Source organism: Anastrepha ludens, chromosome X (genome assembly GCF_028408465.1).
Source record: "Anastrepha ludens isolate Willacy chromosome X, idAnaLude1.1, whole genome shotgun sequence".
NCBI lineage: Eukaryota > Metazoa > Arthropoda > Insecta > Diptera > Tephritidae > Anastrepha > Anastrepha ludens.
In genome coordinates, this window is record NC_071503.1 from 64,059,802 (window position 1) to 64,085,921 (window position 26,120).

At 25.6% G+C, this 26,120-nt stretch overlaps 6 pseudogenes; 2 read left to right on the plus strand and 4 right to left on the minus strand.

Annotated features, from left to right (window-relative positions):
- Positions 1 to 5,565: 5,565 nt before the first annotated feature.
- On the minus strand, positions 5,566 to 6,369 carry LOC128869215 (cytochrome c oxidase subunit 1-like; annotated as a pseudogene).
- Positions 6,370 to 11,518: 5,149 nt separating this feature from the next.
- LOC128870150 (NADH-ubiquinone oxidoreductase chain 2-like) lies at positions 11,519 to 12,816 on the minus strand (annotated as a pseudogene).
- A 2,840-nt stretch (positions 12,817 to 15,656) lies between these two features.
- LOC128869214 (cytochrome b-like) lies at positions 15,657 to 18,483 on the minus strand (annotated as a pseudogene).
- LOC128870151 (NADH-ubiquinone oxidoreductase chain 6-like) lies at positions 15,657 to 21,770 on the minus strand (annotated as a pseudogene).
- On the plus strand, positions 16,324 to 17,268 carry LOC128869216 (NADH-ubiquinone oxidoreductase chain 1-like; annotated as a pseudogene).
- Positions 21,771 to 22,893: 1,123 nt separating the features above from the next.
- On the plus strand, positions 22,894 to 24,824 carry LOC128869213 (NADH-ubiquinone oxidoreductase chain 5-like; annotated as a pseudogene).
- The last annotated feature ends 1,296 nt before the right edge of the window (positions 24,825 to 26,120 follow it).

Sequence of the window (26,120 nt, forward strand, 5' to 3'; positions counted from 1 at the left end):
ATATGATTTTTGATCATTTTAACTCGTGAGAAAGTATTTATCTATTTGTAGAATTAGATTTTTGGTTTTAATTTTATTTAGAACTAATTTTTTTTTATTTAGATTATTAATGTTAATTAAGGATTTTTGTACATTTATTGAATGAGAAGTAGTTAGATTTAATTCTTGTAGAATTGTTATAACTTTTTTATTTGATTGAATGAGTTTATTATTTATATCTTTTGTTTTATTAATTTCTTCTTTAGTTATTTATTATAGAAAGGAGTATATAGGGGGAGATGTAAATATTAATCGTTTTATTATATTAGTTCTTATATTTGTTTTGTCTATAATGTTATTAATTATTAGTCCTAATTTAATTAGAATTTTATTAGGATGAGATGGATTGGGATTAGTTTCTTATTGTTTAGTAATTTATTTCCAAAATGTAAAATCTTATAATGCTGGTATATTAACTGCTTTGTCTAATCGAATTGGTGATGTTGCCTTTTTATTAGCTATTGCTTGAATACTAAATTATGGAAGTTGAAACTATATTTTTTATTTGGAAACAATAAAAAATAGAATCGAAATAGAAATTATTGGTGGATTAATTATATTAGCTGCTATAACTAAAAGAGCACAAATTCCTTTTTTATCTTGATTACCTGCTGCAATAGCAGCTCCTACTCCTGTTTCTGCATTAGTTCATTCTTCTACTCTTATTACTGCTGGAATTTATTTATTAATTCGGTTTAATATTTTATTATGTGATTCTTGAATAGGTCAAGTTTTACTTTTATTATCTGGGTTGACTATATTTATAGCTGGATTAGGAGCTAATTTTGAATTTGATTTAAAAAAAATTATTGCTTTATCTACTTTGAGTCAGTTGGGTTTAATAATAAGAATCTTATCAATAGGATTTTATAAACTGGCTTTTTTTCATTTATTGAGTCATGCTTTATTTAAAGCGTTACTATTTATATGTGCTGGAGCTATTATTCATAATATAAATAATTCACAAGATATTCGGTTGATAGGTGGATTAGGGATTTATATGCCTTTAACTTCTGGTTGTTTTAATGTTGCTAATTTAGCTTTATGTGATATACCTTTTTTAGCTGGATTTTATTCTAAGGATTTAATTTTAGAAATTGTGTCCTTGAGTTATATTAATATATTTTATTTTTTTCTTTATTTTTTTTCTACTGGATTAACTGTGTGTTATTCTTTTCGGTTGGTTTATTATTCTATGACTGGTGAATTAAATTGCGGTTCTTTGAATATATTGAGAGATGAAGGGTGAGTTATGTTGCGTGGTATGAGAGGGCTATTAATTATAAGTATTATTGGTGGTAGTATACTTAGATGATTAATTTTTCCTACTCCTTATATAATTTGTTTACCAATTTAATTGAAATTATTAACTTTATTTGTCTGTATTAGCGGGGGGTTATTAGGTTATTTAATTTCAAATGTATCTTTATTTTATTTTAATAAATCTTTAAATAATTATTTAGTAAGTTATTTTTCTGGTTCGATATGATTTATACCTTATATTTCTACTTATGGTGTAATTAATCCTCCTTTAGTTTTAGGAAGAATTGTTTATAAATCTTTTGATCAAGGATGATCTGAATTTATAGGAGGACAGAGTTTATATAATAAGTTGGTAGAATATTCTCAATTAGTTTATTTTTTACATAATAATAATTTAAAAATTTATCTTTTATTATTTGTTTTATGAATTACTTTCCTTTTTAGATTTTTTTTCCTATTTTATTCAAGTAGCTCAAATTGTAGAATATAACACTGAAGATGTTAGGGTAATTGTTTAATTCTTGAATGTAGTGAATAAGTTTTAGTAAATTACATAATTACCCTATCAAGGTAATTCTTTTCGTCAGTCAATTCATTAAAGGAAAATAACTTATTTGAAATGAAAAAGGCTGTTTTCATTGAGCTTTTTTGATAAGATAAATTATTATAAATAAATGTATTATAATTTTATTTATCAAATAAATGTAAGTAATAAAATTTAGTAATTTATAAAAAAAATATTTTTAATTTTACAATGAAAATGTAATGTTTTTGTTAAACTATATAAATAGAAGTATAAATGGAATTTAACCATTAAAAGATAAAAGTTAGCAGCTTTTTCTTGAACATCTTACTTCCTTAATTGGAAATTAAATTTCAGTTCTATCATTAACAGTGATATGCCTCTTTTTGGCTTCAATTAAATTAATAATTAAGAATTTATATTACTAAATAAATAGATTAAACTAAATTTTAAATTATAGAATAAGGGTAGTAAATTACCTAAAATTAGGTCGAAACTAATTGCAATAAATCGCTTCATATTCGTTTTTATTTATTAAATTAATAATTAAGAATTTACTAAATAAATAGATTAAATAAGATAGATTGAAAATTGAATACTTTCTGAATGCAAACCAAATGTTATAATTAACTACAATCCTTCTTTATTTGTATTATTTATAATATTAGTTAGATCAATTTAATATACCTTGATTTCATTCGTGATATAAACCAATAATTAAGATTATAATAAAAATAATTGATGTAATTGTTCATATTATAATGTTTGATAAATTAATAATTAAAATTATTGGTAAAATTAATGCAATTTCTACATCAAAAATTAAAAAAATAATTGTAATTAGGAAGAATCGTATAAAGAATGGAAGACGTGATGATGATTTTGGATCAAATCCACATTCAAATGGGGAGCATTTTTCTCGATCTGCTATACTTTTTTTTGATAAAATAGAAGCTAAAATTATTACAATACTTGTAATTGTTATTAGGGTTAGAGCTATGATAATAATTGAGAAAATTATCTATACTACTAATTAGTAGACTTTATGATTGGAAGTCAAATATACTTTATATATTATATAGATATTGTAAATATTAATTATATTATTTTATTATCCTCCTCATCAATAAATTGAAATATATAGAAATAATCAAACAATATCAACGAAATGTCAATATCAAGCGGCTGCTTCAAAACCGAAATGATGTGTTTTTGAAAAATGATTATTTAAATGTCGGATTAAACAGATTAATAAGAAAGTTGTTCCAATTAATACATGAATTCCGTGAAATCCTGTAGCTATAAAAAATGTAGAACCGTAAACTGAATCAGCAATTGTGAATGGTGCCTCAATATATTCATATGCTTGTAAAATAGTAAAATATACTCCTAATAATACTGTGAAGAATAATCCTTGTGTTGCTTGAGAATGATTACCTTCTATTAAACTATGATGGGCTCATGTTACAGTTACTCCTGAGGCTAATAAGATAGCTGTATTTAATAAAGGAATTTGAAATGGGTTGAAAGGTTTAATTCCGGCTGGTGGTCATGAAGCTCCTAATTCAATTGTTGGAGATAATCTTCTATGGAAAAAAGCTCAAAAAAATGATACAAAAAATAAAACTTCTGATAAAATAAATAAAATTATTCCTCATCGTAGACCTAATGTTACAGGTAGGGTGTGTAATCCTTGGAAAGTTCCTTCACGAGAAACATCTCGTCATCATTGATAGACAGTTAAAATAGTAATAATATTACCTAATAAGAATAGTGAGATATCATATTGATGGAATCATTTAACTAAACCTGAAACTGATGTTATTGCTCCAATAGCTCCTGTTAAAGGTCATGGACTATAATCTACTAAATGAAATGGATGATTAGCGTGTGTTGACATTATAAAAATTAATTTACTTCTCTAGAGTATAAAGTACTTAATACTGCGAATACATAGGATTGAATAATTGCTACAGCTGATTCAAGTACTAATAAAGCAATTTGAGCAATAATTAATAGCGAAATAATAGCATATGAAAGTGATGGGCCTGTATTTCCTAGAAGAGTTAATAACAAGTGACCTGCAATTATATTAGCTGCTAATCGTACTGCTAGAGTTCCTGGTCGAATTAAATTTCTAATTGTTTCAATACATACTATGAATGGTATTAAAATTGCTGGTGTTCCTTGAGGAACTAAATGTGCAAATATATGTTGGGTATGATTAATTCAACCATAAATTATGAAACATAATCATAAAGGTAAAGCTAATGTTAAAGTTAATGTTAAATGACTTGTACTTGTGAAAATATAAGGGAACAGTCCTATGAAATTATTAAATAAAATTAGTGAAAATAAAGAAACGAAAATAAAAGTTGACCCTGAATGTCCTGTAGATCCTAATAAAGTTTTAAATTCTTTGTGTAAAGTTAATAAAATTGAATTTCAGAAAATATGATATCGTGAAGGTATTAATCAATATATTGAAGGGATTACTATTAATCCTAAAAGAGTTCTTATTCAATTAAGAGATAAATTAAAAATGCTTGAGGTGGGGTCAAAAACTGAGAATAAATTTGTTATCATTTCCAATTAAGAGGTTGAGTTGAAGACTTTTTAGTTGAATCAGATTTAGGGGGTTGAGGAATTACAGAGTAGTAATTTATTATTCTAAAAAGTATAAATGTGATAGAAAAAATGATAAATAAACTTAATCAACCAATTGGGGCTATTTGTGGAATTAAAAAATATTAATAAGTTTAATAATTTTAGTTTGACAAACTAATGTTATGTATTTAACTAATTTTTTTATTATTAAATATAATTTAATTATAAATCATTAGAAGTAAGTGCTAATTTACTATTGAGTGGTTTAAGAGACCAGTACTTGCTTTCAGTCATCTAATGATGAATTTACTCTATTTGTAATTCATTTAATAAAATGGTTAACAGGAATACTTTCAATAACAATAGGTATAAAACTATGATTAGCACCGCAAATTTCAGAACATTGACCGTAGAATAACCCTGGTCGATTTATTAAAAAATTAATTTGATTTAATCGTCCAGGAGTTCCATCTACTTTTACTCCAAGAGCGGGTACTGTTCATGAATGGATTACATCTGCAGCTGTTACTAAAATACGAATTTGTGAATTTATTGGTAAAATAACACGATTATCTACATCTAATAATCGGAACCTATCTGCTGTTAATTCATTTGTTGGGATTATATATGAATCAAATTCTACATTTATAAAATCTGAATATTCATAACTTCAGTATCATTGGTGTCCAATAGCTTTTAGAGTTACTGAAGGTTCATTAATTTCGTCGATTAAATATAAAAGTCGTAAAGAAGGAAAAGCAATAAATAATAGAATAATAGCTGGCAGAATTGTTCAAATTACTTCAATAGTTTGTCCATGTAGTAGGTTTCGATTTGTGTATGAATTAAAAAATAATATAAATATTAAGTAACCTACTAAAGTTGTGATTATTACTAAAATTATAAGGGTATGATCGTGAAAACATGATAATTGTTCTATTAAGGGAGAGGCACTATCTTGAAGGCCAAGGGCTGCTCATGTTGTCATTATGTGTGTATAATATATGTATATATATATTAATAATTAAGAATTTACTAAATAAATAGATAGATAATTATTTTATACTTATAATTCTAATAAAAGTGAAATACTTTATATATGGAGCTTAAATCCATTGCACTAATCTGCCATATTAGAAATTAGTTAAAAGTGGTAATTCAGAATAACTATGTTCAGCGGGAGGGGTATTTTGAAGTCACTCAATTGATGAACTTAGTTGTATAGGGTAAATAACTTGTCGTTGGGAAATTATACTTTCTCAAATAATAAATAAGAAAAGTAAAATTCCTAATAATGAAATAGAAGACCCAATAGTTGAGATAATATTTCATGTTGTATATGCATCTGGATAATCTGAATATCGTCGAGGTATACCTGCTAGTCCTAAGAAATGTTGGGGAAAGAATGTTAAATTTACTCCAATAAATATAATAATAAATTGACTTTTTAGTCATCTAGGGTTTATATTTAATCCAGTAAGTAAAGGGTATCAGTGAATAAATCCAGCTATAATTGCGAATACTGCTCCTATAGATAATACATAATGGAAGTGTGCTACTACATAATAAGTATCATGTAAAATAATATCTACAGATGAATTAGCAAGTATTACCCCAGTTAATCCTCCTACTGTAAATAAGAAAACAAATCCTAGAGCTCATAATATTGCTGGTGAGTAATTTAATTGAGTTCCATGTAGTGTAGCTAATCAACTGAAAATTTTAATTCCTGTTGGTACTGCAATAATTATAGTAGCTGATGTAAAATATGCTCGTGTGTCTACGTCTATTCCAACAGTAAATATGTGATGGGCTCATACAATAAATCCTAATAGTCCAATTGCTATTATTGCATAAATTATTCCTAAAGAACCAAATGTTTCCGTTTTACCTGATTCTTGACTAATAACACTGTACAACATTTTTGAAGTCATCGAATGTGCACTCCGTTTTGACTTCAGTTTCTGAGAGTACTTGTCACAACTAACAAAATTGCACTTGGGTTTTTTTGTATTAGCTCGGATTCCAATTTTATAGTGTTTTGAATATATTTTATCTAAAACTTTATTTTGAGCACTTTCTTCAATGAAAATGTAATTTTTCTCACTTCTATATCGCTTAAACCGATTGCAATTTTATTTTCCTTTCTTCAACATAAATGTAGGTAGAGACTACAAAAAAATCTGTTCAAAAAACTACATCAAATGCCTTAAAAATTGAAAAGTAGAGAGAAGTTAATGTCTATATAATAGTCTAAGCAATCAAAATTTTCTTTTTTCTTTTAAATATTGTAAAAATGATTTGTATCAACAAAAATTAGTGTATTTAAACAGTGTTAATGTGTATCCAGACTACTATTTTAGTGTGAATACTTTTAAAGAATTTCGAATTAAAAACAATATTTAAGGAATTTAGTCAAATTAAACATTTTTGACGATAGATGTTATCAAATTTTTCATTCGGTTTTACTATTACTATTAATATACTACTCAACGCTCTTTAATCATCAAGAAATATTTACTCTTTAATTTTAAAGTTTATTATTTCATCTTATAATAAAAAGTTTCCATTTATTTTACTACTATTTTATATTTAAAATTTAAGATGTTACTTTGTGAAAAACACAATGTTAGTCAGCGTCCATTGAAAGCGAAGTGGACCTTCTCGATTTTTTCACTGGTCGTTCACATTGATGGTCTGAATCTGCTTCTTCATCTAAAGTTGATAAAACATTTAAGGGCATATTTCTTTCATCATGTCCTTCAAATCTAGTGTCTTCGGTACCTTTATCTTCATATTGAGATACCTTATGACTCCACCAACACACTTCAGCAAGTAATGCATCCAGTCTTTTTCCTTTGTAGCGTTTTTCCATTGGCATGGTAACTTGATGAAAACGTTCTCCTTGTTCGTCTGATTCAGTAGGCAACTGTTTTAAGAACTCATTGAGGTGATGATGCAGAAAATGTAATTTCAATGTCATGGATGCTTTGATTTCATGAAAATAATGGAGCATTGTTTTCACCAATTCCTGTGCCTTGTCTTGCTGTACACGATTTTTTCCTAAAACTTCCTCGATTACAGCTTTCAGTGCGTTCCAAGCTTTTCGGAAATTGTCTGTCAGCACGTTACTAAATTCTTCGCTTTTCATTAGTTTTCTGATATCTGGACCATTGAGTACACCTGATAAAAATATAAAAATTCATTTATAAAGAAATTATTGAAATGTGAATAGATCACAGAAAAGAATATTTTTTAGAGGCAGTGAAAAAATTTCATTGAAATAGCTAAAGTTTTAACCATTACATGCCTAAAGGACCTTGACATTTAACAGGTGATGCATTGAAATATAAAACTTTGTTTTTTTTTGTGGGAAAAGTTTTTTAAACGTGAGTAAATAAGGAAATATATGAAAAATATTCAAAAGAGCAATCATACCGTTTTTAATTTTTTCCTTGCTTAGTTTCGGAAAGATGTTTTTTAGGCATTCAAAGACTTCATCACTATGTTTGACGGTCACTTCGATCACTTCATTTCTTAGCAATTCCCAATTTTATATGGAGTGGTGGCAATAGTATATCATCAATATTTGTTATTAAAGGTTTATTGAATAAATTTAGCCGTTTTTCGTTTTCAGAAGTTCTTTTTATCCAGTGTTTACATTGATATTGATCGATTTTGCTTCGCGAATCCCAATTACAAAGGAAGCAAAAATATTTTGGAAAACCACCCTTAGAAATAACACCTTGCAAAATGTTTACTACTTTTAAGTCACAGCATATTTTCCATTTGTGTTCATTATATTTAATTTTCTCTAATATATCTTTTAGCGTTTCATACGTTTCGTGCATATTTGTACCCAATGCTAATGGAATGGACGGTTTTTTGTTAGTTTTGTGCAACAACACAACCTTTAAACTTGAAACTGAGCCGTCTATGAATAATCGCCAGTCGCCAGCGACATACTGCATTCCCAGTTTATTCACTAGACCTACAATATCATTGCAGTAAGTAAATGTATTTTTGTCATCAATGGTATACAAATCCTGAAATTCAACTTGACGTTTCCGATAAGCCGTGGCACTAACATCCTGCTTTGTGAGTTTCCTACTTTTCAAAAATGAGGTCAACATTTCAGAATTCCGTTGTGATAAATCAAGCTTTGCCACAATATAATCCATTTCGTCTTGCGATAAAGGTTTTGGTTGATCATCTTCTAAATTTGGTAACCAATCGGGGTCTTGAAAATTTGATGCATTTGTTAAACTGTTTGTTGTCATCCAAGCAGACAAAGTATCCAGACTTGGAGCTTTAGGGGGTTCGAAATCAGCAGACAGTGACACTGGAAGGGAAGCAGTGAGAGCAGCAATATATTTTTTGTTTCTTAACTTTTTTTTTATTATTCCCAGCAGAGAAATTGATACACGCATAGCATCTGGATTCTTCATGCCCGTCTGAGTCTTTTACCCAGATTACGGGCTTGGAAAACTGCAACTTTGCTCTTCGTCCATGTAACCAATGTAAAAGATTGCTATAGCAAACATTACATACTGTATTTGGCGTAAAATCTTCACCACTTGTATCAAATTCATCGAAATATTTCGTATAGGCCAACTTAAATTCTTGAGAAAACAAATTTTTTCGTTCTTTTCCTTCAATTTTAGGCACTATATGACCACACACATAACAGAATTCATTTATTTTCGGGCACTTGTTATTTTCCATTTTCACAATAGAATTTCTTAATAATACTAAGTACTAATACAAGTGCACTAAGTACAGAAAAAAGATGTTAAAAAAAAGACGAAAAAAATATCTTAGTCGATGAGTTGCAAATTTTTTCTCTCCTTTCACTAGAGCAGTAAACAAACCGTTCCGAAAAGCTCTTTTCGTACGTGATGAACACTGTACGTGCTGTACTTTATGTAGCAACTACTTATAATAACGAACTCAACTGCTTGGTAACAAAAGCACGGGAAACATTAATGACAAAAGGTTCGAAAATTGTTAATTTCTCGATATTTGTTCAATTTTAAAGCATTAGATACAGCTTCAGCAAACAACTTGTTCGACACTTTGCCTCCTCAAAGAGAAAACATTGTGATGGTGTCAATTTTTGATTTTCCAAAAATAGTTTGAATCAAATCCTTCTTATCTAAAAATGATGTGTACGAAGTTTTAAGCAAATTTGTGTGTGTGTGTGTGTTTGTGTGTGACACTTTTTACTAAACCAAATATTTAGAAAACGATTTCAATGAAATTTTGTCAGAGTTATTGCCCTCAAAAAAATCTAGAAACGAAAACAGGAATTTTAAGAAATACTAAATCAACAAATTGTGAGCAGATTTTTGTCTCAAAAATAATTTTTGTCTTAAAAATAAGTTTTCTATAAATTCTTTATTTATTCTAAAAGAAATTTTAATTAGTAAGTCAAAAAATTAAATTCCTTGAATAGAAACGAATCGATTGACTTATATAAAGTGTATATTTTACCAAGAACTGATAGAGTAAACTACAATTTTTTATTATTTTTGACATTTAAAATTTGATTCTCAAATAATTATCCACTAGTATTTCTTTTATTTTTTACGCACATTTATGCTGAAGACAAGAAAATAACTTCCAATCATTTTACGATATATAGATGTGAGAAGAATTACGTTTTCTTTAAAAGAAAGACTGCTCAAAATCAAGTTTCAGAGGAAATATTCATGACGCAATAAAATTAGAATCCGAGCTAATCTAGAAAAACCCAAATGAGATTTTGCTAGTTTCGGTAAGTACTTTCAGAAACTGAAGTCAAAATGGAGTGCACATTTTATGTGTTGTACTGTGTAATATGAGAAATTATTCCAAATCCAGGTAAAATTAGAATATAAACTTCTGGGTGACCAAAAAATCAAAATAAATGTTGGTATAAAATTGGGTCTCCTCCTCCAGCAGGATCAAAAAAAGATGTATTTAAGATTCGGTCAGTTATTAATATAGTAATTGCACCAGCTAGTACTGGTAAAGATAAAAGTAATAATAGTGCTGTTAATACCACAGCTCATACAAATAAAGGTATTCGATCAAATGTTATACCAGTAGATCGTATATTAATTACTGTTGTAATAAAATTTACTGCTCCTAGGATTGACGAAATTCCAGCTAAATGTAATGAAAAAATAGCTAAATCTACTGAAGCTCCTCCATGAGCGATTAGAGATGATAATGGAGGATAAACAGTTCATCCTGTACCAGCTCCGTTTTCTACTATGCTACTTACTAGTAGTAGTGTAAGAGAAGGGGGTAATAATCAAAATCTTATATTGTTTATTCGTGGAAATGCTATATCAGGTGCTCCTAGTATTAAAGGTACTAATCAATTTCCAAATCCCCCAATTATAATAGGTATTACTATAAAAAAAATTATTACAAATGCGTGAGCTGTTACAATTACATTGTAAATTTGATCATCTCCAATTAAGGCTCCTGGGTGTCCTAATTCAGTTCGAATTAGAATTCTAAGAGATGTTCCTACTATACCAGCTCATGCTCCAAAAATAAAATATAATGTTCCAATATCTTTATGATTTGTTGAGAATAATCATTGTCGCGATTAAGACAATTAAAATATTCATTAAAGGAAAATAACTTATTTGAAATGATTAAATGGCTGAAGGATAGGCGATAGATTGTAAATCTATTTATAAGAATAAATTCTTTTTAATCAAAAATTTAGTTATATAAATAGATTCTTATAAATCACAAAATTCATTTATAAGTAAATTTTACAGATCAAGAAGAGTTTATTTATAAGAATAAATTTTTATATCAAAAAGAATTTATTTTTATAAATTAATAATTAAGAATTTACTAAATAAATAGATTAAACTAAATTTAAATTTAGAGCTTTATAGTCAATAATGACATTAGACTGCAATTCTAAAGGAGTATAAATATAGTATTACTAAGGCTTAAAAGATTTAACTTATATTTATAGCTTTGAAGGTTATTAGTTTATTTAACTTAAAGCCTTTATTTTATAATAAATTAAAAATGTTTTTATAAAATTCTAAATTTTTGATTTAGCTTAGGATGATACTAAAAAGCTGTATAGATAATAGATACTAAAATTAATCTAAATGTGGAAATAAAAGATAAAATTATTATACATTTAAATGAAATTTTGTTAATTTGTATATAGTTTGTTCAATTATTTTCATCATAGTTTAGTATAAAAGCAGCGAAACACAAACGTAAATAAAAAAATAATGTGATTAAAGTTATTACAGTTATAATTGTTATAAGAGTATATTGATTATTTAAAACTAATAATTGAATAACTAATCATTTTGGTATAAACCCAATAAATGGTGGAAGTCCACCTAAGGATAATAAATTTAGAAATAACATAAATTTTAAAATTTTTGAATTAAAAAATGAATTAAATAATTGATTAATATGATACATTTTAAAATTATTAAAGATAAATGTTAAACTAAAGGATAAAAATGTATAAAAACAAAAATAGGTTATTCATATGGATTCACTAACTTGTATTGCAGCTAATATTCAACCTAGATGATTAATTGATGAAAATGCTATTAACTTTCGTAAAGATGTTTGATTTAATCCTCCTATTGATCCAATAACTGTTGATAGAATAATAATTGAAAAAATAAAAATATTTTGTTGAATTGTAATATACGAATTTAATATATATTAATTGGGGCAATTTTTTGTCATGTTATTAATACTAAAGCGTTTATTCATGATAATCCTTCTTTAACGTTAGGGAATCAAAAATGGAAAGGGGCTGCTCCACTTTTTAATAAAAGAGAAGAATAAATAATTATATCATTATATATTGAATTTGACTGTAATATAGGGAAATTATTAAGGTATATTATAATAATAGCAAATAATAAAACAGCAGATGCTATTGCTTGAGTTAAAAAATACTTAAGAGAGGCTTCTGTTGATATTAAATTGTTATCTGTTATTAGGGGGATAAAAGATAATAAATTAATTTCTAGACCTATTCAAGCTCTTAATCAAGAATTAGATGATACTGTAATTAATGTTCCTGTTATTAAAATAAAAAAAAATATGATTTTGGCAGAATTATTGAAAATTAAAAAGAAAAGGATTAAAACCTTTATAAATGGGGTATGAACCCAGTAGCTTAATTAGCTTATCTTTTTACTAAATAAATAGATTAAACTATTTGTGATTTATTTTATTATTAGTTTTTATTAATAATTATTTTATATTTTGGTGTATGATGCACAAAAGTTTTTGATACTTTTAGAAATAGTTTAATTCTATTAAATATAATGAATGTAAATTTATTACATAATTTACCCTATCAAGGTAACCCTTTTCGTCAGGCAATTCATTAAAGGAAAATAACTTATTTGAAATGAAAAAGGCTGTTTTCATTGAGTTTTTTTTTTTTTTTTTTTTTTTTAATAGTTAATTTATTAGAAAGGGGGTAAATTTAATTAAATTTATTTATTTAATTATAATAATTAAATATAGTAAATTAATTTTTATAGTATTTTATTTATCTAGATAATTAAAAATTCCAATATAGACATCTCCGAGAGGTAAAAGTACAACTCATAGATAAATATCTAGATGAATATAAAAAATTTAATTTTTATTATTAATTTATACAAATGCCTAACGTTAGATCAAAGTATGTGCCTATAAATGTAATATACAATTCTGCATCTTCTAATTTAAAGGGGTTTTTTAACAAAATTAATAGGCATCTATTAATTAATTAAATATTTATATACATATAGATATTTATTGATCTAACTTAGTATACGTCTTATTATTATAAAATATATTATTTAGAAAAAAAAAAATTTTTAAAAATTAAAAAATAAGAGGACTATTTATCAATAAATATTAAAATATAATAAATATGAAAATTAAAAAAAAAAAAAAAAATTTAGTTTAATCTATTTATTTAGTAAATTCTTAATTATTAATTTAATTTTATTTTGTTATTTAAACTAAATTTTTTATGCTAAATAATTTAAATTAAATATAATTATTTTATATTTATTAGTTTTATTAATTTATTTATATTATTTAAGTTTTATTAACTTATTAAATTTAATGAACTTATTTGAAATGAAAAAGGCTGTTTTCATTGAGTTTTTATGAAAAATAATAAATTTGATAGAGTCTTTTTACTTTTAAGAATTTACTAAATAAATAGATTAAACTAAATTTTTTAATTAATTTTAGTTATTATTAAGTTAATTAATTAATAATTTATATTTATTGTGTTGATTTTATATAAGCAGTTAAATTCAATGAAAACATTTGAAATGAAATAGGCTGTTTTCATTGAGTTTTTTTTAATGAGAAACGGTAAATTTGATTAGAGGTCTTTTTACTTTTAAGGAGGAAGTACTAATTAAGGTTTATTTTATAAAAAAACTAATTTATTTTTTTTTTTACTTTATTTTTGTTAGTAATTAAGAATTTACTAAATAAATATTATAATTAAATTTATTTAGTATTTATTTAAAATAAATAATTAATTTATGTTACTAAATAAATAGATTAAACTAAATTTTTTTTAAATATTTTTTAATTTATTTAATTATTAAAGTTTTATTTTGGCTTATGTTTTTGTTATTGATTTATTTTATATGTAAATTTTTGTGTGAAATTTTATTTATTTTAATAATAATTAAATTTTTTTTATTCTCAGTAATTAATTTTATAAATCAAAGAAATTTGGAAGTAGTAATTTTATATAGTATTGGCTAAATTTGTGCCAGCAGCCGCGGTTACACAAATAATACAAATAAGATATTTTTGGTAAAAGTTAAATTTTATAATAAATAAAATATGTATAATTTTATTAGGTGAAATTTTAAAATTATTTATTTTTATTAAATTTTAATTGAAGCTTGTAAATTTTATAAATAAACTAGGATTAGATACCCTATTATTTAAAATGTAATTAATAAATACTAAGGTAGTAATAGTTATGTTCTTGAAACTTAAAAAATTTGGCGGTATTTTAGTCTATTCAGAGGAACCTGTCCTGTAATTGATAATCCACGATGTACCTTACTTAAATTTGTTTTTCAGTTTATATACCGTCGTTATTAGAATATCTTATTATATTAGAGTAATAATTTTCAATAATTTTTATTAAAATTTATATCAGATCAAGGTGTAGCTTATATTTAAGTAGAGATGGGTTACAATAAATTTATTTAAATGGATTTAAATTTGAAATTTTTTTTTTGAAAGTGGATTTGATAGTAAAATTTTAAAGATTAAAAATTTGATTTTAGCTCTAAAATATGTACACATCGCCCGTCGCTCTTACTATTAAGATAAGATAAGTCGTAACATAGTAGATGCCTCTAGAATGACAATTTAAAGCTTATTAAGTAAAGTATTTCATTTACATTGAAAAGATTTTTGTGCAAATCAATATAAATTGAATTTTAATATTATTTATTAATTTTTTTTTTATTATTTATATAATTTATTAAAAATAATTATAAAAAATAATGTTTTAGTAAGTTTTAGTGACAAAATAATTTTAATAATAGTTTATTATGTATTGTGAAAGAATATTGAAATAATTGAAAAATTTTTAATTAAAAAGAAAATTTAGTTTATTGTACTTTGTGTATCAGGGTTGATCTAATAATTAATAATTATTTATTAATCTCGATTTTATAAGAGTTAATAATTTATTAAAGTTAATGTGTCAAAATTATTTTAAATAAATTATTAGAAATGAAATGTTATTCGTTTATAAAGGTATCTAGTTTTTTTAGAAATAAATTTAATTTACAAATTTTTAATTTTTAATTTATTTTTTTAATTTAAAAATTTATTAATTTGAATATTTTAAGGGATAAGCTTTAAAATAAAATATTAAAAATTATTGAATAATTTATTTAAAATGTATGCATAGAATTAGCAATCATTTATAAATTTGTTATAAATTATTTTATAATTTATATTATTTAATTTTGTTTTCATTGAATTTATAAAAATTTTTTTATTAATTTTAAATAAAAAGTAATAATGATCAAATTAGTATATTTAAGTATTGTTAAAATATTTTATATTGAAAAGTTTATATAAAGAACTCGGCAAATTTTATTTATACTCGCCTGTTTAACAAAAACATGTCTTTTTGAATTATATTTAAAGTCTGACCTGCCCACTGAATAATTTTAAATGGCCGCAGTATTTTGACTGTGCAAAGGTAGCATAATCATTAGTCTTTTAATTGAAGGCTGGTATGAACGGTTGGACGAAGTATAAGCTGTTTCATATAAATTTATAATAGAATTTTATATTTTAGTTAAAAAGCTAAAATTTTATTAAAAGACGAGAAGACCCTATAAATCTTTATATTTAATATAAACTAAATTTTTTTGATTTATTTTATTTTTTTTAATATTAATTATTTTGTTGGGGTGATATTAAAATTTGGTGAACTTTTAATTTTTAAAAATCATTAATTTATGAATTATTGATCCATTAATAGTGATTATAAGATTAAGTTACTTTAGGGATAACAGCGTAATTTTTTTTGAGAGTTCATATCGACAAAAAAGTTTGCGACCTCGATGTTGGATTAAGGTATAATTTTGGGTGTAGCCGTTCAAAAATTAAGTCTGTTCGACTTTTAAATCCTTACATGATCTGAGTTCAGACCGGCGTAAGCCAGGTTGGTTTCTATCTTTAATAAATTGTAATATTTTAGTACGAAAGGACCAAATATTAAAATAATTATATTTTGAATAATAGAATATTATTAATATAAATAAACTATTTTGGCAGATTAGTGCAATAAATTTAGAATTTATTTATGTAGATTACACTACAAATAGTACTTGATTTTTATGGAAATAATTTTATCTTTTGTTGGTAGATTAATTTTGGTAATTTGTGTTTTAGTAAGAGTAGCTTTTTTAACTCTTTTGGAACGTAAAGTATTAGGTTATATTCAGATTCGTAAGGGTCCTAATAAGGTTGGTTTAATAGGGATTCCTCAACCTTTTTGTGATGCAATTAAGTTATTTACTAAGGAACAAACTTACCCTCTTTTATCAAATTATATTTTTTATTATTTTTCTCCTATTTTTTCTTTATTTATTTCTTTAATTGTTTGATTATGTATTCCTTTATTTGTAAAATTGTTTTCTTTTAATTTAGGTATTTTATTTTTTTTTGTGTTGTACTAGATTAGGGGTTTATGCTGTTATAGTAGCTGGTTGATCATCTAATTCTAATTATGCTTTATTAGGGGGATTGCGAGCTGTTGCTCAAACTATTTCTTACGAAGTTAGAATGGCTTTAGTTTTATTATCTTTTGTTTTTTTAATTGGAAGTTATAATATTTTAGACTTTTTTTATTATCAAAGCTATATTTGATTTGTTGTTATTATATTTCCAGTTAGACTTGTTTGATTTTGTATTTGTTTAGCTGAAACTAATCGAACCCCTTTTGATTTTGCTGAAGGTGAGTCTGAATTAGTTTCAGGGTTTAATGTTGAATATAGAAGTGGTGGATTTGCTTTGATTTTTATAGCTGAATATGCTAGAATTTTATTTATAAGTATATTATTTTGTGTGACTTTTTTTTGGTTGTGATTTATTTAGCTTACTATTTTATTTGAAATTGGTTTTTATTTCATTTGTTTTTATTTGAGTTCGTGGAACTTTACCTCGGTTTCGTTATGATAAATTAATATATTTAGCTTGAAAGTGTTTTTTACCTTTTTCTTTAAATTATTTATTATTTTTTATTGGAGTTAAATTATTTTTAATATATTATATATTGTTAATTGATTTTAGTAAAGTTAATAGGAAATTTTTGTTCCTATATTATGTTTTCAAAACATATGCTTGTTCAAGCTCATTAACTAATTAATTAAATTATCTCATCATTTATTAATTAGTGGATTAATAATGTAATATAAGAAGTAAACTACTGTTAAAATTTGTCCAACTAGTACATAAGGATCTTCTACAGGTCGTGCTCCGATTCATGTTAATAGAATTACAGTAACTACTATAATTCAAAATAGAATTTTATTTACAGGATAAAATTGGATTCCTCGGAAGTTTCTTAAATGATAGAATGGTAAAATTGCTAGGATTGCAATTGATAAGACTAATGCAATAACTCCTCCTAATTTATTAGGAATAGAACGTAAAATTGCATATGCAAATAGAAAGTATCATTCAGGTTGAATGTGTACTGGTGTTACTAGAGGATTAGCAGGGATGAAATTATCAGGGTCTACTAATAGGTAAGGGTTAATTAAAGTTAATAATAGAAGTGCTATAACTATAATAATAAATCCTACAATGTCCTTGTATGTAAAATATGGATGGAATGGAATTTTATCAATATTAGAATTTAATCCAATTGGATTATTAGATCCTGTTTGATGTAAAAATAATAAATGAATTAATGTTATTGCTAATACAATAAATGGTAAAATAAAATGAAATGTAAAGAATCGTGTAAGAGTGGCATTATCTACTGCAAATCCTCCTCAAACTCATTGAACTAAATCAATTCCTAAGTAAGGAATTGCAGATAATAGATTTGTAATAACTGTGGCTCCTCAGAATGATATTTGTCCTCATGGTAAAACGTAACCTATGAATGCTGTTGCTATAACTAAAAATAGAATTAGAACACCTACTAGTCATGTAGGTGTAAATAAATATGAACCGTAATAAATTCCTCGACCAATATGTAGATAAATGCAAATGAAGAAAAATGATGCACCATTAGCATGTAAAGTTCGTAATAATCAACCATAATTTACATCTCGACAAATATGATTAACACTATTGAAAGCTAAATTAATATCTGCTGTGTAATGTATAGCTAAGAAAAGTCCTGTTAGAATTTGAATAATTAAACATAACCCTAATAGTGACCCGAAGTTTCATCAGGCTGAAATATTAATTGGGGCTGGAAGATCTACTAGAGCATTATTTGCAATTTTGAATAATGGATGTTGGGTTCGTAAAGGTTTGTTCATTAGTTTAATTTATTAATCGAAGGGGTCCGTAGAATAATTTAGTAATTTTTACTACTGCAATTAATGTAATTAATAAGTAATTTATTAATAAAACAGTAATTAAATTTGTTGGATAATTATATAATTTATGAAGATTTAGAGAATTTTCTTCTGTAAATGTATTTAAATTAATTATAGTCTGTATTTCGTTATTTTGAATGAAGGATGAAATATATGATTTATCTATAAATCATCTGATACTTATTAATAAAATGAAAATTAATATAAATGAAAAGGCTGTTTTCATTGAGAGTGAGAATATTTCATTTGATGCTAGGGATGTAACGTAGATGAATAATACTAATACTCCTCCTAGAAAAATTAAAAATAATACATACGAGAATCAGAATCTTTTAGCTATTAATCCAGTTAAAAGACAAATTTGTAATGTTTGAATTAATAATATTAATCCTATTGCTAATGGATGATTTATTTGAATAAAAATGAAACTAGAAATCAATGTTGTTGAGTATAAAGTTAATTGTATAATATCAGGAGGTAGTTTATTTAAAATATTAATTTTGGGGATTAATGATAAAGTTGTTTCTTTTCTCTTGAAGTTTTAAAAGATTAATTCTTATTTTTGATTTACAAGACCAATGTTTTTGTTAAACTATTAAAACTAATGTTAATATTACTATATTGGGGATTACCTTGTTTTTTAATTTTAATTATTTGTTTTTGTTTTTAATCGTAAACATTTATTGTCTATACTTTTAAGATTAGAATATATTGTTTTAAGTTTATTTTTTTTATTATTTATTTATTTAAATTTAATAGATTTTAGAAGATATTTTAGTATAATATTTTTAACTTTTAGTGTTTGTGAAGGGGCTTTGGGTCTTTCAATTTTTGTATCTATAATTCGAACTCATGGAAATGATTATTTTCAATCATTTAATGTATTACAATGTTAAAATTAATTTTTATAATAATTTTTATTATACCTTTTTGTTTTATATTATTATAAATTCATTTTGAACGGTTCAAAATTTACTATTTTTGGTAAGTTTTATTTTTATTTTAATGAATTATTGTATAAATTATTTTGTAAATATTTCTTATTTTTTGGGATTTGATATTATTTCATATGGATTAATTTTATTAAGTTTTTGAATTTGTACACTTATAATTACTTCTAGTGAATCTATTAATAAATATAGTAATTATGAAAACTTTTTTTTAGTTAATGTGTTAATTTTATTATTATGTTTAGTTTTAACTTTTGGTAGAATAAATTTATTTATGTTTTATTTATTTTTTGAAAGAAGACTGATTCCTACTTTATTTTTAATTTTGGGTTGAGGATATCAACCTGAACGTTTACAAGCTGGTATTTATCTTTTATTTTATACTTTATTAGTTTCTTTACCTATATTGGTAGGAATTTTTTATTTATATAATACTTTGATGACATTGAATTATTATCTTTTGATAGATTATGTTAATTGTTATGATTTATTATATTTATCTTTAATTTTAGCTTTTTTAGTTAAAATACCTATATTTTTGGTTCATTTATGATTACCAAAAGCTCATGTAGAAGCACCTGTCTCTGGTTCAATAATTTTAGCTGGAGTTATGTTGAAGTTAGGTGGATATGGATTATTACGAGTTTTTTCTTTTTTACAAGTAAGTGGTATTAAATATAATTATATTTGAATTAGAATTAGATTAATTGGGGGTGTTCTAATTAGTTTAGTTTGTTTACGTCAAACTGATTTAAAGGCTTTAATTGCTTATTCTTCTGTTGCTCATATAGGAATTGTTTTAGGGGGTCTTATAACTTTAAGATATTTAGGATTTTGTGGTTCTTATACATTAATAATTGCTCATGGACTTTGTTCTTCAGGACTTTTTTGTTTAGTTAATATTACATATGAACGGTTAGGTAGTCGAAGTTTATTAATTAATAAGGGTTTATTAAATTTTATACCTTCTATAACATTATGATGATTTTTGTTAAGAGCTTGTAATATAGCTGCACCTCCATCTTTAAATTTATTAGGTGAAATTTGTTTATTAAATAGAATTGTTAGTTGATCTTGATTAACAATAATTTCTTTATCTTTATTATCTTTTTTTAGAGCTGCTTATACTTTATATTTATACTAGCATCACCCAGTGGGCTTCGCACCACCATACATAAAATGTTTTTTTTATATCGCAAGAAATTTTTCATATTAGTTTTTCTTTATAGAACTCGTAAAATGTTTAAACAGTCGAATTAGTTGATTTTTTTCATTCAACATACTTTCTAAAGATGTCACAATAGCCTTTTCTGTACTTTTTTAAAATTTGATTGTGGTGGTCACCTATATACAGGTAAGGTGAAAGAGCCGATAAAAACTTGTAATTAAACTTTGATTCTTTAATTTCCATTTCAATTTTTTACGCTAAATAAATTATGCTAAAATAAATAAAGTTAAAAATATTTTTCCAGTTCCTTGAATGCTCCAGTTTTTATTATATTTTCGCCCAAAATTAATATTAACATAATACACTCACAACCACAACAGTACAACAGAAACGCTCATAAGCGGCTGTGTATTTGTTATTGTCTTTCCCATACAGGCATTTCGTATGAGAGGAAACCATTACTCACATAAAATGTCATAACTCAGGAACGGCTGCACCGATTTCAATCAAACTTCACACACACCACCTCCTCAAAGATAGAAAAGAACTCTAAAATTTTTGTGTCAATCGGTTCGGCGGTTCTTGAGTTATAAGATTACCAAGGAAATGTAATATATAACGACAACTTGAAATAACCCAGGATCAGCAGTGTGGTTAGGAATTTCAGCTGATATAAGGCTATCGATTTGATCCGGAGTTATTTTATGTACCAGCCAAATTAGTATATGTGCGTGCGGCAATCCCCTTTTCTGCCATTCGATGGAGTACATATGGCAACGCACCTCCCCAAATACATATAATTTCACAATTAAATCCATAAGAGCTTTACATTTTTGCCGAAATGGATACTCATGTGGTTCAAACACATCCTAGGGTTATCCAGGTCCACGTTTTGGTCTATATCTCGAGACCCTAGTTACGGAGGGGCATTAAAAATACTCTATAGTATAGAATCATCAGCAGCTTCCATTTGCTACCCTTATTGTACAAACACATCCTAGGGTTACCCGGGTCCACGTTTTGGATTATATCTCGAGACCCTAGTCACGGAACGGTAAGAAAAATACTCTATACTATAGAAATCATCAACAGCTTACGTTTCTACCCATATTGTGCGAACACATCCTTAAGTTATCAGGGTCCACATTTTGGGCGATATCTCGAGACCCTAGCCACGGAGCGGCATCAAAAATACTCTATACTATAGAATCATCAGCAGCTCCCATTTGCTACCCATATTGTACAAACACATCCTAGGGTTACCCGGGTCCACGTTTTGGATTATATCTCGAGACCCTAGTCACGGAACGGTATGAAAAATACTCTATACTATAGAAATCATCAACAGCTCCCATTTGCTACCCATATTGTACGAACACATCCTTAAGTTATCGGGGTCCACATTTTGGGCGATATCTCGAGACCCTAGTTACGGAGGGGCATTAAAAATACTCTATACTATAGAATCATCAACAGCTTCCATTTGCTACCCATATTGTACAAACACATCCTAGGGTTACCCGGGTCCACGTTTTGGATTATATCTCGAGACCCTAGTCACGGAACGGTATGAAAAATACTCTATGCTATAGAAATCAATAACAGCTTCCATTTCCTACCCATATTGTACGAACACATCCTTAAGTTATCGGGGTCCACATTTTGGGCGATATCTCGAGACCCTAGTCACGGAGCGGCATCAAAAATACTATATACTATAGAATCATCAGCAGCTTCCATTTGCTACCCATATTGTACAAACACATCCTAGGGTTACCCGGGTCCACGTTTTGGATTATATCTCGAGACCCTAGTCACGGAACGGTATGAAAAATACTCTATACTATAGAAATCATCAACAGCTCCCATTTGCTACCCATATTGTACGAACACATCCTTAAGTTATCGGGGTCCACATTTTGGGCGATATCTCGAGACCCTAGTCACGGAGCGGCATTAAAAATACTCTATACTATAGAATCATCAGCAGCTTCCATTTGCTACCCATATTGTACAAATACATCCTAGGGTTACCCGGGTCCACGTTTTGTATTATATCTCGAGACCCTGGTATCCGATTCTTAAAATTTTAAAACACAAACCATCTACTGAATAGTCCAAACAAAGCCTAAAAATTTGGTTTGGATAGGTGAGCCCGTTCTTGAGTTATAAGATTACCAAGGAAATGTAACTTCTTTTTATATATATAGATGCTTATAGTCAGCATGGTAAGTTATTTTCCGGAGTTTATTCGTTTAGAGGAGGTAAAATTCGGGAATATTATTTATTATTTTTACATTGATTTCCTTTAAATTTATTAATTTTGAAGAGTGACATTTGTATAATTTGACTTTAATTTTATTTAAATAGTTTATTTAAAATATTGATTTGTGGTGTCAATGATATGATTTTTGATCATTTTAACTCGTGAGAAAGTATTTATCTATTTGTAGAATTAGATTTTTGGTTTTAATTTTATTTAGAACTAATTTTTTTTTATTTAGATTATTAATGTTAATTAAGGATTTTTGTACATTTATTGAATGAGAAGTAGTTAGATTTAATTCTTGTAGAATTGTTATAACTTTTTTATTTGATTGAATGAGTTTATTATTTATATCTTTTGTTTTATTAATTTCTTCTTTAGTTATTTATTATAGAAAGGAGTATATAGGGGGAGATGTAAATATTAATCGTTTTATTATATTAGTTCTTATATTTGTTTTGTCTATAGTGTTATTAATTATTAGTCCTAATTTAATTAGAATTTTATTAGGATGAGATGGATTGGGATTAGTTTCTTATTGTTTAGTAATTTATTTCCAAAATGTAAAATCTTTAATGCTGGTATATTAACTGCTTTGTCTAATCGAATTGGTGATGTTGCCTTTTTATTAGCTATTGCTTGAATACTAAATTATGGAAGTTGAAACTATATTTTTTATTTGGAAACAATAAAAAATAGAATCGAAATAGAAATTATTGGTGGATTAATTATATTAGCTGCTATAACTAAAAGAGCACAAATTCCTTTTTCATCTTGATTACCTGCTGCAATAGCAGCTCCTACTCCTGTTTCTGCATTAGTTCATTCTTCTACTCTTGTTACTACTGGAATTTATTTATTAATTCGGTTTAATATTTTATTATGTGATTCTTGAATAGGTCAAGTTTTACTTTTATTATCTGGGTTGACTATATTTATAGCTGGATTAGGAGCTAATTTTGAATTTGATTTAAAAAAAATTATTGCTTTATCTACTTTGAGTCAGTTGGGTTTAATAATAAGAATCTTATCAATAGGATTTTATAAACTGGCTTTTTTCATTTATTGAGTCATGCTTTATTTAAAGCGTTACTATTTATATGTGCTGGAGCTATTATTCATAATATAAATAATTCACAAGATATTCGGTTGATAGGTGGATTAGGGATTTATATACCTTTAACTTCTGGTTGTTTTAATGTTGCTAATTTAGCTTTATGTGGTATACCTTTTTTAGCTGGATTTTATTCTAAGGATTTAATTTTAGAAATTGTGTCCTTGAGTTATATTAATATATTTTATTTTTTTCTTTATTTTTTTTCTACTGGATTAACTGTGTGTTATTCTTTTCGGTTGGTTTATTATTCTATGACTGGTGAATTAAATTGCGGTTCTTTGAATATATTGAGAGATGAAGGGTGAGTTATGTTGCGTGGTATGAGAGGGCTATTAATTATAAGTATTATTGGTGGTAGTATACTTAGATGATTAATTTTTCCTACTCCTTATATAATTTGTTTACCAATTTATTTGAAATTATTAACTTTATTTGTCTGTATTAGCGGGGGGTTATTAGGTTATTTAATTTCAAATGTATCTTTATTTTATTTTAATAAATCTTTAAATAATTATTTAGTAAGTTATTTTTCTGGTTCGATATGATTTATACCTTATATTTCTACTTATGGTGTAATTAATCCTCCTTTAGTTTTAGGAAGAATTGTTTATAAATCTTTTGATCAAGGATGATCTGAATTTATAGGAGGACAGAGTTTATATAATAAGTTGGTAGAATATTCTCAATTAGTTTATTTTTTACATAATAATAATTTAAAAATTTATCTTTTATTATTTGTTTTATGAATTACTTTCCTTTTTAGATTTTTTTTCCTATTTTATTCAAGTAGCTCAAATTGTAGAATATAACACTGAAGATGTTAGGGTAATTGTTTAATTCTTGAATGTAGTGAATAAGTTTTAGTAAATTACATAATTACCCTATCAAGGTAATTCTTTTCGTCAGTCAATTCATTAAAGGAAAATAACTTATTTGAAATGAAAAAGGCTGTTTTCATTGAGCTTTTTTGATAAGATAAATTATTATAAATAAATGTATTATAATTTTATTTATCAAATAAATGTAAGTAATAAAATTTAGTAATTTATAAAAAAAATATTTTTAATTTTACAATGAAAATGTAATGTTTTTGTTAAACTATATAAATAGAAGTATAAATGGAATTTAACCATTAAAAGATAAAAGTTAGCAGCTTTTTCTTGAACATCTTACTTCCTTAATTGGAAATTAAATTTCAGTTCTATCATTAACAGTGATATGCCTCTTTTTGGCTTCAATTAAATTAATAATTAAGAATTTACTAAATAAATAGATTAAACTAAATTTTAAATTATAGAATAAGGGTAGTAAATTACCTAAAATTAGGTCGAAACTAATTGCAATAAATCGCTTCATATTCGTTTTTATTTATTAAATTAATAATTAAGAATTTACTAAATAAATAGATTAAATAAGATAGATTGAAAATTGAATACTTTCTGAATGCAAATCAAATGTTATAATTAACTACAATCCTTCTTTATTTGTATTATTTATAATATTAGTTAGATCAATTTAATATACCTTGATTTCATTCGTGATATAAACCAATAATTAAGATTATAATAAAAATAATTGATGTAATTGTTCATATTATAATGTTTGATAAATTAATAATTAAAATTATTGGTAAAATTAATGCAATTTCTACATCAAAAATTAAAAAAATAATTGTAATTAGGAAGAATCGTATAGAGAATGGAAGACGTGATGATGATTTTGGATCAAATCCACATTCAAATGGGGAGCATTTTTCTCGATCTGCTATACTTTTTTTTGATAAAATAGAAGCTAAAATTATTACAATACTTGTAATTGTTATTAGGGTTAGAGCTATGATAATAATTGAGAAAATTATCTATACTACTAATTAGTAGACTTTATGATTGGAAGTCAAATATACTTTATATATTATATAGATATTGTAAATATTAATTATATTATTTTATTATCCTCCTCATCAATAAATTGAAATATATAGAAATAATCAAACAATATCAACGAAATGTCAATATCAAGCGGCTGCTTCAAAACCGAAATGATGTGTTTTTGAAAAATGATTATTTAAATGTCGGA